We start from the raw sequence: 12,050 nt of genomic DNA on the forward strand, positions 1-12,050 counted from the left end.
TCCCCTCAAATTTTATCCCCCTTACTCTTGTTACTAGTCCTTCTGGGACAGGCCATAAATCGAGAGTTTCGGGGTTGCTTGAGACTATCGAGGTCTTCGGAAGATCCACCGATTTGTCCGAAACCCCGAAATCCTGCCGTGGGCCAACAAAAAAAAAAATTGGTGAGAAGAAAGACAATGCCCGCGGTGTTCATTTTCTTTGGATAATTTCTTACTGTTCGGGGACACCCCCAGACTATTTTCTCTGATTTCCTGTAGAGAAAAAGATGAAGTTTGAGATGAATTCTCGAAAAAAAGTAATTAATGGATTTTCTACAACAAATCTAGAAATATTTTTGAGGCCTGTCAAAGTTCATTCATTAAAATTTTATTTCATTCAAATATTTTCAATTTTCTTCCAGTTTTGATTGAAAAAAAAATGTTTTTCCAATATTCTGGATTCCCTTATTGGGCCTTTTTGGAAAATAATTTGAAAAATGACAAGCAAAAGTAATACAGTGAATGTGTTTGGAATACATTACCCACGCAAAATTTCAAAATTAGCGGTCCACCCCTCTGGCACACTAAGTCCACCAGGTGACGTTGTGTGTCGGTTTGAACTCTCCCTCTACCATCGGAGAATCCTTGTCAAGTTTAAACCCTCTACGTGACTAAGTTGCAAGCGGCCTGCTAAGATGTCCGCTAATTTATATGTTCACGTTAACTTGCCATCCTCACACCTCTCCTTATGCCATCGTACTCATTCTCTTCTACCCTTCCGCTATTCTATGGTGACTGCTGGACGAGCTTGTAGAGGTTGAGGCTGTGGTTCGCATAAGTAATCGTTTGCTATCTAGACAGGCAGATGTTCCATAGATGTTGGCGGGAGTTTGTTTATTCTGTGAGATTACCAGATTCATAATTTTATGGTAGGGTGAAATTTGTGGGGTGGTAATGTAGTGATTTTTATTTTTAATCACTGAGTGAATAATTTTTTTTCGTCTATGTTCTACCTTCGAATATCGATAAATAAGTAAGTGATAATATTTTATAATAAAATCATTGAAGAATATTTATCATCATTAACTCCCTCGAAGAAACGCAACTCCGGAAGTGCCTGGTAGCTGCTATCTATCATAATAAGCTGTACTTCACAAGAAAATAACATCACTAGCAACTGGCTAGAGGTACAACTCGTGCTTGAAAGTGAAGTGAAATCGAGATATTCTAACCGCTAAACCAAGCAGAAGTTGTTAACTAATTGAAACTGATATTGCTTGATGTAGCAGATCCTTGTATTACAATGTCTTATAAATTAATGAGCATGTGCTGTGGACTCTGCTTATTTTAGTTTCTCTCCGAATAATTTATATGAAGATTTGAAAATAATGTTCTTTAAAAAATTACTGAATTTGGTCGAAAATGTTTCCGCGAGGAGGAAATTCTTGATATTGGGATGAAATATTCAAGACACGTACATGATTCATATCCCAACTTCGATTCTCCTACAAGATGTTGACAGTCTGATGATCTTCAGATGTATCATTTGGATGAATTTATTATTTGGATGATTTTATTAATTACATGGGCCCAGATAAATGACCTCATCAATCATCAGTATCATTCAGAAGACCATAATTACCATGGACATCTACCACGAGTACCTGCTTCACCCTCAACAGAGGGATCTGAGATGTTCAAGTTTAACGACAAAATTCACCTTGGTATCTTAAACTTCTAGAAGGAAACCACAGTGACCACCATTCGCCATCCAATGCAGCATTGCCTTTGAAGATCTGACCAATTGCCTTTGATGATGTACAACTCACTCATCCCGTGTCCATTAAAATCTCCGATCGTTGGTATCCTCTAGCATCGTTCCAACAACATTTTCTTATCCAAAACTTTAGAAGAGGGTCTCGATTCCTTACTAAGCTTTCAGCCACATTCAGACATCTCTTCTGCGATTTATCATGCTTCTTTTCATCATTTCCGCTTCCTCCTGGATTATTTAGGACCACCGGAAACTATCTGTAGGAAAACTTTGGAGACATTTGATATTACAATAAAAAATATATATAACATATATTTTTTATTTAAATCAATGATCAGAGTTGGTTGATGTCATTGACGATGTGACTAGATTTTTTTTCATTCTTTGGTAGGTGAATTATTTGAGATGGATTTTGGAGTTCTGGAGATGCATTCGCCTTGGAAACTCAAAGTACAAAGTTATTCTCCTCAGACTACGTGAGACACAGGATGAATAGCTTTGGTTGGATAAGGGAGGTGGGGGAGGGTGAGGATGTGGGTGGTCCTCTTCGAGGCGAGCAAATCACTTGGGTAAATATTCACGTGGTGAACATTTCTTCGGCATGTGGGCTCATGATAAATATGTGAATTTCATATAGGGGTTGGTTGATTGTTCAAGATCCTATGGACAATTCTGAGAAATAGTTTAGTTAATTTTTTGAAGGGGTAACAGTGGTAATTTCTTGTATGACCAACGCAGGGCTCATGACTTTCTCCAATTAAACATAAAAAGCTCGAGGACTATGTGTTAATTTCTTCAATCAGTGATTCAATTCAATTGTCCATGAGATATCAAGAAAGTTTATCCCATGTATGGTGTTCTCCATCATGAAAATCACAACATGATCAGTTTTGTACACTTCGGGAAAACTTCCTTATCAAAATAACTCTCGAGCTTTGAGGGTCGAGTCGATATAAATCATGGACTCTGTGTGTACCGAGTGGAGATCTCAAGTCCAAACCGATGGGGTGAGGGATTTTAAGGAAAAAAAAAGCGGGAGAGAGAGAGAGAGAGGGAGGAAAAAAGAAAGCAAACGACGAAGGCAAGATCAGTACATTACAGATAAAGTGGGTGAGATCTCTCTCCCTAGACTTTTTTAAGCCATAAATTTTATTCTTCGAAAAGAGAAGTGTTTGCCGAACTGGTTCCTTCCTAACTCAATTGCTCCTGGGGCAATCCCCACTTCTCTTTTCGTGATCTATGGGGGTATGCACCCTCCCCCCCCCCCCACCCTTTCTTACCCCCAATCCATCGGGGAAAAATCACGACGTTTGGTGCTGCGAGTGCCCCAAATTTTAACATCGACAGCTGAAACTAATCGTCTGACTATTTCTTGAAATTCAATTTTGGTTGTCCTTGGATTCTTAATGTTCAGAATAAATTAAGAGTTAATGGGAAAATCTTCTTCTCATTCTTTTTTTCGGGGATTATGTGGCAGATTAAAACCAACATCCCGCTGGTCTGGATGAGCACAGTTAATTCAACCACGGGTTTCACTATCACGTACATCAGATGGTACGGGTTTCTTCACTAATTTGATTTAGCTCTTAATTAAAAATGAAAATTCAAATCATTTTCTTCGGTATATTTTTAACCTGTTCTTCCTCCAGTTTCTTCTAAAAATCTATCTTCCTCCAAAAGATAAATTATTTTGGAGTTCCCTTCTGCACCTTCGACATGAAAGTCGTTCTTACAAATTTTGCCACTTTTTAAAATACATTGTCTCGTGTATTTTCCAAAAGTTAATTTTACCGTAAGAGATATATCTCAGGTGCATGGATTATTTATTCACAATTTACAAACGATGAAAGAGTAGAGATCCATAACGTCTGTGGTTTCCCCCAGAATGAGAGAGGATAGTAGAGTCAAGGATAGTGGAGAGTGAGGGAAAGTAATAATCCTCTTAAGAGCTGTAGCGAGCCGTTGGCGATCTGTCGTCAACGGTAAAAAAGAAGAAGGATCGAAAAACAGGAGAAATGCTCCAGGGCAAAGCGATCTAATGACTGGGAATCCTCTTTATGGTTTACAAGAAGTTTTGACCCTTCGACCCGAAGACGAGATTTTCTCATTCTACTCCGGTGTGAGTCCTTTCTTCTCGCCTACCAAACCTTTGTCGTTTCTCCTTTTATTTTCCTTTTTTTACGCTTTTTTTTCGAGTCATAAATTGTTCGCGAGGGGGCAAGGTAGTTGGAGACAAAAGAAAATTGGAAAGATAGAGGAGGAGGGGGTAGGTCTTGCGTATAATGTATTTTGCTCAAGAACACTTGGATGATTTTTAATGGAAATGAGGTTTTGAGATTTTTTTCAATCATTTTTCGCCGGGTTGAGGTGCTTTTTATCAGCCTATCCTCAGGGTATGATAAACGAAAAGTAAATCAATAGAAAATCGTGAGGACAGAATCATAATTTCATTTGGCAGGAGAAACTCTTAGCCAGGAGAAAAGGAGTAGACACGATGGGGGGGAAACATTTCTGGAGTTTGTTCCGACGCTTGAAGAGTCGTTGGGCAGGTTGGATGGGTGAATGGGTGGTAGCAGGGTGAAATAGGGGTGGAGACTTCCACGTACACATAACGTGTGCCGCCTTCCGTTTCCATCAGACATAATTGCATGTCTGAAAGCGGATCCAGGAGAGCCCAGGCAGGTTTAGCCAAGCCATGAGGAGGACGAGAGACTGAAAAGTAAAGAGTTGCTGGGAGTGAGGAAGGGGTAGAGATGGAAATAGTGGAGGTAACTCGATAGCTAATTACCTTCTGGCGTAACCCGGCCAGAGCGTATATACCGGTATAAGGCCCGGGATGACGTACGAGTGTTTCTTCGCTTCAAATATTTTCTCAACTCGTCTACTCAGTACTCGGCTCTCGTTCTGTCTCCGGCACTCATTCCCAGAGTTGATTCTGGTGATGAGAATATTATTGCAATATTTTCGTTTTTCAGTAATAGGAGATTGGAAGAAGGGATGGTTGGGTATTTTTTTAAAGTTAATGAAATGAAAATTTACGGAAGTCTTTATAATTCTCTAGAATTATTGCCTAATAAATTGATAGACAAGTTCTCGTTTTAATAAATTTTTCCATCTCATGAATTCTGACTGAAGAATCTGCGAATAATCTTTGGCATCTGTATTTGAATATAAAAACATGGAAACGTATTTTCAATTCTCTGGAGATTACCAAAAAGGGATACAGAAATGATTTGTAGATATGCAGGGAGGGTTGACGTCTCCACCGGGAGACCGCAAACGGTCAAGACAGAAACATTACGAAATATGGAAAATATTCGACTGGACAGCTGAAAATTTATACCGCACCCTTTTGGATCAACCCCTAAATTTCCCATCATATGGGAAAATACTCTCGAGAATTCGATAAATAAATAAAATCATTTGGCAATTTGTATCTTATTTCAGGAACGAAAACTTTTTGACGAAAAAAAAAATCGGTTTTATTGTTCGGCTACTCGGGGGTTCTAATGGGGGAGGGGAGGAGGGAAAGGGGTTCTGATCGTAACAGTGTACGCAAAAGAAAGAGGTAAAATTTGAGAGGAGGTGGGAAGGGAGGTGTTAACGCGTTGCTAAGATCCGAACGTTGGTAATAAAGCCCTAAGAATACAGGGAGCCGATCGTAAAATGATAATTACCGGTAGTAAAGGCTAAGTGATATTGAACTTGATGCTAGGGTTGTGGGTGAAAAGCCGGTGAGTACTTCGTAAATGGATTTTAGAAAATCGTTTTTAAATATTTTTTATGTATTTCTGGGGATGACATTACATTTGATAATTTTTTCAACGAATAGAGCTTATTAAAGCTCATAAATTGCACTTTTTCAAAATATTGATTTATCATTCGCAAGGAATGAGAAACGATATGCCCAGATATTGTTCCCTCATCAAGCGAATTTATTGTATCGTCAAGTTCCCATTTCGCAATATACGAAAAGTTAAACAATTTGTGGTGCCCTTCATCTTTCCCCCTCTCCCCCTCCGACGTCTTACAAAAAATGTGACACATCTGGTGGACCAAAGTCATGAACGAGAAAACTTTTCGAACGCCCCTTCTGACGACTAACGATTTGTCGGCTATTTGACAGGCATTTTCGTTCTAAATCGAGGATGAAATACATTTTTTTCAATCCATTCATTTCGTTAATGCAAGAGAGAACAACTGGAGTGTTTTTAAAAATATCGTAAAATTACTTGGGCATGCGGAAAGATATTCTTTAAAGTTTAATCATAAAGTTAAGTTTCAAGAACACATTTTAATATTTGTGGAAAAAAACATTTATTGGATCGATAACACTGGACGATAAAACATTTATTTGAAAAATCGATGGCACTAGAATTTTTCTCCCGTTTTGTAATTTGTTTTTCTGTCAAATTTATGGGGTCAGATAGTTGAGTGAAATGGGATTCCGCTGCATTACCGCCTTAGTGAGGAGTGTTGCATGAAGGCATGTTGAAATTCAAAGCTGATTACGGGCTACTGAATCCTTTTAATCCATCCTTTTCCGGTTCAGGTGCTTTTAACAGAGATTTACGGAATTTCGAATTCGTAATTTCACCAGAGAATGGGAATAATTTTTTTTCAAAAATTATTCCACATTTCCCGGCAGGAAAGCTTGAAGAGCAGAACCAATTATTTTTAAAGGTCGAGGGGTATTCGGAGGAAACTTTTTGGACTCGGCATTTGGCCAGGCAGATTCCAGTTCCCTTCACAAACGAATTTACCGCGAATTTTTATTGCACGATTAAAAAAATTCCATATAAATTATAAAAAAATATATTTTTCTAAGAACTCGCATATCATTTTATCGAAGCTTTTTTCCCCTCTGGGGTGTACTCTCGACTTATTTTATGCAATTATCCTGAATGGAGTTGAGATGGTGATTGTAGCATTACTTCAACCTATCTTCAACTCACTGAGATGTATCACTGTACCATCATAACAGTGATAATAATTAGATTCAATCACAAATGACTATCAAGACCGAATAACTTTGGAATTTCCAAGTTGAAACTGTTAAACTTTGGGGGCATATGAAGTAGTCGATATGTTACGTTATGTGACAGACCGGTGACCTGTGGGCTAAGAGTTCCCTCTCGTAGTCCAGCTCCCCAGCGACATACTAGATATCACCCATTTCCTCCTTTGGTCTTCTGAGAGATTGATACGTCAAATTTATTTTCTAACTTTCCATTTTGCCCGAAGAATAGCCGGGAGGTGAATATATTTAGGAACGATAGAAATATCAATATTTGCATGTGACAAAGGTACTATCAAGGCCCATATTCCTTTGTATTTGTAAAAAGTCAGTGAAAAATCATACAGACTGCTGATGAAAGAATGAAGGACCACCCTCAAATAATTCGCTTCATTACGTATTGTAATCCGCCTCCCCCCTCCTTTCATGGAGTCTCCCCCACTAATGAAGATAATTGCATTAAAGCATTTTGCGGGGAGGAGAACAAAAAAAGTCCTGGAATATAAAAAAAAAAGAAAGTGAATTCAGTAAACAAATAATTGAGAAGTAAGACAAGAAAATAAGAACAAGTACTTTATGCTTTTGTATACTTTCACTTTTTCACAAGAGTGAAGGAGAACAAGAAGAAGGAAAATTCACGGGTGATTAAATAAAGGACTCCATTAAAAGTGTTGTCAAACTCTTGTTTTACATACTACAAGGTTCTACTTTGAATGAGTTTTGTTTTGCTCGTGCAAACGGGGCTTGGGATAAATAAACCAGACGTTAAATAAAATATAAAATGAGGAGGAGCCGGTGAAGTGGCCTTTGAACCCCGAATCAACGATTTATTCGTCAAAGGGTTAGAGTTTGTATAACTCGACGAGGAAAATTTTTCAGAAATTTAGAAATCCGTCAATTTAGATATTATTGTACTTGTCTGTAAATTCCCTCGATAAAAAATATCTGTAGAGTCTTTTAGATATTCATATGTGGATAGAATTATTGAAAAAAATTTCACACCTCATTCTCAGACGAAATTAGAATGTCATTAAAACTAATGACTCCAATACTTTCATTCGGCAACAACAGAACAATAAATGAACATTAATGTACTGGCAATTAGTGCCTTAAAATTACAGAAACTCGTGGTTATTAAATTTATGTCTCACCAGCCGTAATTAATCTTGTTGGGCCCTCAACACCCCCCGAAAAAGATGTGGTAATCTCAGGTAAACGATCAATGGCATCGAAGATCCTGATTGTCGTACGTGCACGACGATGGTTTCATAAACTTCGTCTTCGGTTATATTGCTTTAATGCCCCCCTCTCCGCCCTTCGCGTACTCTCCAACAAGCTCTTGCTGCCAACGGAGATGTTTTAGTCCCACACACGCACCAACGAATGAAGTAACCTAACGTCCAACCAGATTTACTACCCTGGCCCTGTAATTATCATCATAAAGTCGGCTTTACGAGCAGTAAGGACCCTCGTAAAGGAATGCTTCATTTCGCTCACCCCCTCTGGGCTGCAGGCTACTCCCTCAGAACTCTCTCATCTCGTGCACCACCTTTGGAGCACAACCCCCCCAGGTCTGACCACTCCCGTTTAAAACTTCTGAATAACCCCTACACTGCAAATTTTTTTTCTACATGAAGAGTAAGATTTATCAAAAATTACGACACTTATGAAATCGTCGAGCGAATTTTTTTTCTGGGAAGAAGGACCAAGAGTTTGGTGGAAATATTTCATTGGCTGGTGTCTGTCAGGACCAGTTAATGTTAGATGAAAAAATAATAACGGGTTTAAATGCATTAATTAAAGGAGGGGAATTAGGTATCGGTAATGAAAAATAGAATATTTTGTCAACGAAAAAATATTTTATTGGAGTTTTCCATTTCTGTGATCTGAGAATACATTCGCTGACAATTCCAGATGTTCATCCGGATAGGTATTTCATCATTTTTAACTTCTGCTCATTCGACTGCAAGAAGTAAATAAGAAATAATTGGAACAAGTTTGCATGTGAATGCAACAGGAAATATGTAAATTTCAGGACGCATTATTCAAAAATGAAGACTTTCCGATGATGTAAACAATTATTATTGATCCTTCGGGTATACTTCTGCATTGTAAATAACAAAATAGATAGTTTTACCTTTCCCTCAAACGCTTTCTCGATGGGACTATCCGCTTTCTCTCCACTAACCAGACCGATGAACATTAAGAAGAATAACGCAAAGGTGACAGTCAAGAACTTCATGTTTGCACTTTGAGATGTATATTAACCACAATATAACAGACGAGACGAAAAAAATTGTCTATATATATGATTCTTCAGTCAGTAAACGGATTTTTATTTCTGAGATTTTTTCATTTATATGTGCACGCGAATAGTTTTATCAGATGTTCTTGACTGTCCTCAATGCGCTGAAGGTTGTCAGTGCCCCACGTGAGGTATTATAGTTGTGACGTTCGTCTTTCAAGAGATAGAACAATCGTGAAATTCACTCGCAAAAATTCTGATTTTCTCCCCTTCCTTCCTTTCTTCTCCAGTAATTTTTTATGGGACTCGATGACTTATCTTTATTTATCGGCTGTTGTTGGGAATGAGGAAAACAATTCTTTGGGAAAAATAAAAGTTCTAAAAAAATGTGGTATGCGGAAAGAAAATAAAAATAATTCAAGCCAGAGCTCAATAAAGAAGATAATAAAAATAAAGTCAAAATAGCTGACGAGCGTCAAAACGTATCGAAAACCAGATAATCGATTATATTACTGAGTATTGATTGCACTAACTCCCCTCTAATAACATCTGCAGTTAATGCGTTAATCAAAACTTTGAATATTAAAGAATTGTTACCAAGTCATTATTAATTGGAACGTAGAGTAGCTCAAATTTTGTGACTCAAAATTTATTTTCCATATTTTCAAAGCGTATGTACCGTATGGTAATACGCCACTTTTCGTTCCTTTCATCATTTATTTTTTGGTCTCACACTCTTCATGTTAATTCCATCTCAGGGATGTGAATGAAGTGGTAAGTGAAGAAGGGGGGCGGGGGGTGGAGAAGGCTCTGTGGAAAAGGTCGTCTAACCCATCCACCGAACTTTTAATCGAATTTATCGCAATGCTATTCATGAGAAAGCCGTACATCTTTTTGCTCCAGGGTATACAAATATATATACAACTTGGGATCGGTCACATATGCTCTCCTATTCGTTCGTAGTCTATTTCGTATAGCCCCTGGAGGTCTACTACTACTCTCACTGCTTTCCAAAAGCGCATGATGTTCGTGTAATTTTATGAAAAGTCAAGTTGGCTCACAACATAGTCCTTGGATAATGAGAATGGCAAATATCCTCCACCTGTCTGTGTTCCTATATATTTCGTGTCCATAAAACAGTTTTGTTCAATCATCATTGTATAATTGACATTTTCAGCGTAAGATTTTCTTGGATCCACCATAGTTTGATGATAATCCCATTAATTTCCAATTGCCAAAATTTATCGATGCAATTTCAACCATCAAAGTCCAGGCGTTCTGAATTGTCGTACACAAATGCCTCTTTAACGATTTCGAACAGCGATAATACATACACTCGTTTGTGGTCGTTAAGCTTCACCACCAGAGTCACCCCTTACTACCCCTTTCCATTGTACATTAAGTGTCCTGTAAACACTATTTACTACACACTACTAAATAACTTTACTGCCTGACAATATTCAACGACTTTCTCACTTGCTATTGGACCTACTATTAAGTTATTTCCGAGGTTTTCGTAAGAAGTTCGTTATATATTTAATAGATCGTTAATGAGTCTTAATATGCACAAAAGAGAAGTCCACATGTACCAATGAATTTCCCATGAATCGGATGATTTTATATGTGATGATGATCTCATGGAAGCTAACAGGGAATTCAGTGGAACTTTTGCGATTTTTTTTACTGTAGAGTTGCGTAATCTTTACTGAATAGTAGACTCCATGCAATTTTATTTTCATCTAACAGTGAAGATCTGTTGTTCAAAAAACCGGGGAGGTGATGGTACCAGCATATACTTGAAAAACTTGAGGTCACCACTGTCAAGCGAGTGGAAAACGGTTTGAAGTGCTTGCTAAATGTTCTGGAAAACAATGACTGATGGTGGTTGGACAAAACGTTTGTGCTTGCCCCTCCATTTTCCTCTCGCCTCATCAACAACACTCTATGTAGACTCTCTTCAGATGATTTCTTTTTGTCTCACTAGGTCATGACGAAGCTATTGAAGAGTGCAGTGTCACTTTCAGGGTGAAATGCCGAACTTCCAGTATATTGATTACAATTGTATGAAAAAAAAAATTCATCATTCTAGAACCATCTGTAATTTGGCCAATCTCATTGAACAATTTATTTTCCGAAAAGATTTTTGAGTTGCAAAAATTTACACATTACCCTGGAATTATCCTGCCCGTAGCACGTATGCGGTGAATGCATTTACAGAACTCGAGTTAAACAGTTGAAAGTGGAGTATGATGTTACTAAAAGTGGGTGAAAAGATATGTCTGCACGGCCATTCCCGTTGTTTACGGTGTACGGGGAATGGAAGTTTGTCTTTTTTAGCGACCGAAACGAAATCGACAAACTTTCGCAAAATGTATGTTCTCAAAATAAAGTTAATGTTCTCGGTTTGTGGGTGAATGATAATCCATTAATTTTGGTAGGATGCAAACTAATCTTCATTATTTAAGGGATTTGGGGATGGGAATTAATGAGGAAAATGAGAAATTGGATAGAGGCAAATATTTGAGTACAGATTGTAATGAAACAAATTGTTGAAGTGCTAAAAATATCGTAGTTTATTTAATTCATCAAAGAAAGGACCAGATGATTCCAGAAGGGGTTTCCATAATGACAGATCCATCGCCAGTTATCCCAGTCCGAAACTGTACAGTCCATAGCTCCCTTTTTTCTTGGCCCCCTAGAAAATAAAAAAAAAGGAACACAGGTTGAAAATGACAGTATTCATAAATAAATTACATGCCTAGTCTTTGATTAATAAATTAATTTAGAAGGATTGCACGTTGATAGAAACTTCCTTGGAAGATTAATCTATGATGTACATTAATATCTGCATAGGGAGCGTTTAGCTTTTAATATTTAATCGATAAAAAAATGAAAATTGTCTTGGCGAGTTAAATAAAATTTTACCTGGTTGGCCTGACTGATCGAGGCCATGGCTACAACGGCGAGAACAAGAAGAATCAAACTTGCACGCAAAAACTTCATGGTTACTTCTTGACTAGTGGTCACAAGTAGTA

The 12,050-nt window shown here is 37.8% G+C and overlaps 1 protein-coding gene and 1 long non-coding RNA gene across 12 annotated transcripts in view; one reads left to right on the plus strand and one right to left on the minus strand.

Annotated features, from left to right (window-relative positions):
- LOC135160765 (uncharacterized) overlaps nucleotides 1–12,050 on the plus strand; it is a 183,855-nt gene that overhangs the window by 23,074 nt on the left and 148,731 nt on the right. The window lies entirely within an intron of this gene.
- On the minus strand, nucleotides 818–9,281 carry LOC135160803 (uncharacterized). Of its 2 annotated transcripts, none has more exons than XR_010298633.1 (4): nucleotides 8,908–9,281; nucleotides 7,922–8,733; nucleotides 1,700–7,265; nucleotides 818–832 (listed from the first exon to the last, which is right to left on the minus strand). It is a non-coding gene; the product is annotated as an uncharacterized LOC135160803 (long non-coding RNA). The 2 variants fall into 2 exon arrangements; XR_010298634.1 differs by lacking the exon at nucleotides 818–832 and having other exon boundaries at nucleotides 7,251–7,265; nucleotides 7,922–8,194; nucleotides 8,268–8,733; nucleotides 8,908–9,164.

The sequence above is a fragment of the Diachasmimorpha longicaudata genome, chromosome 3 (genome assembly GCF_034640455.1).
Source record: "Diachasmimorpha longicaudata isolate KC_UGA_2023 chromosome 3, iyDiaLong2, whole genome shotgun sequence".
NCBI classification, from domain to species: domain Eukaryota; kingdom Metazoa; phylum Arthropoda; class Insecta; order Hymenoptera; family Braconidae; genus Diachasmimorpha; species Diachasmimorpha longicaudata.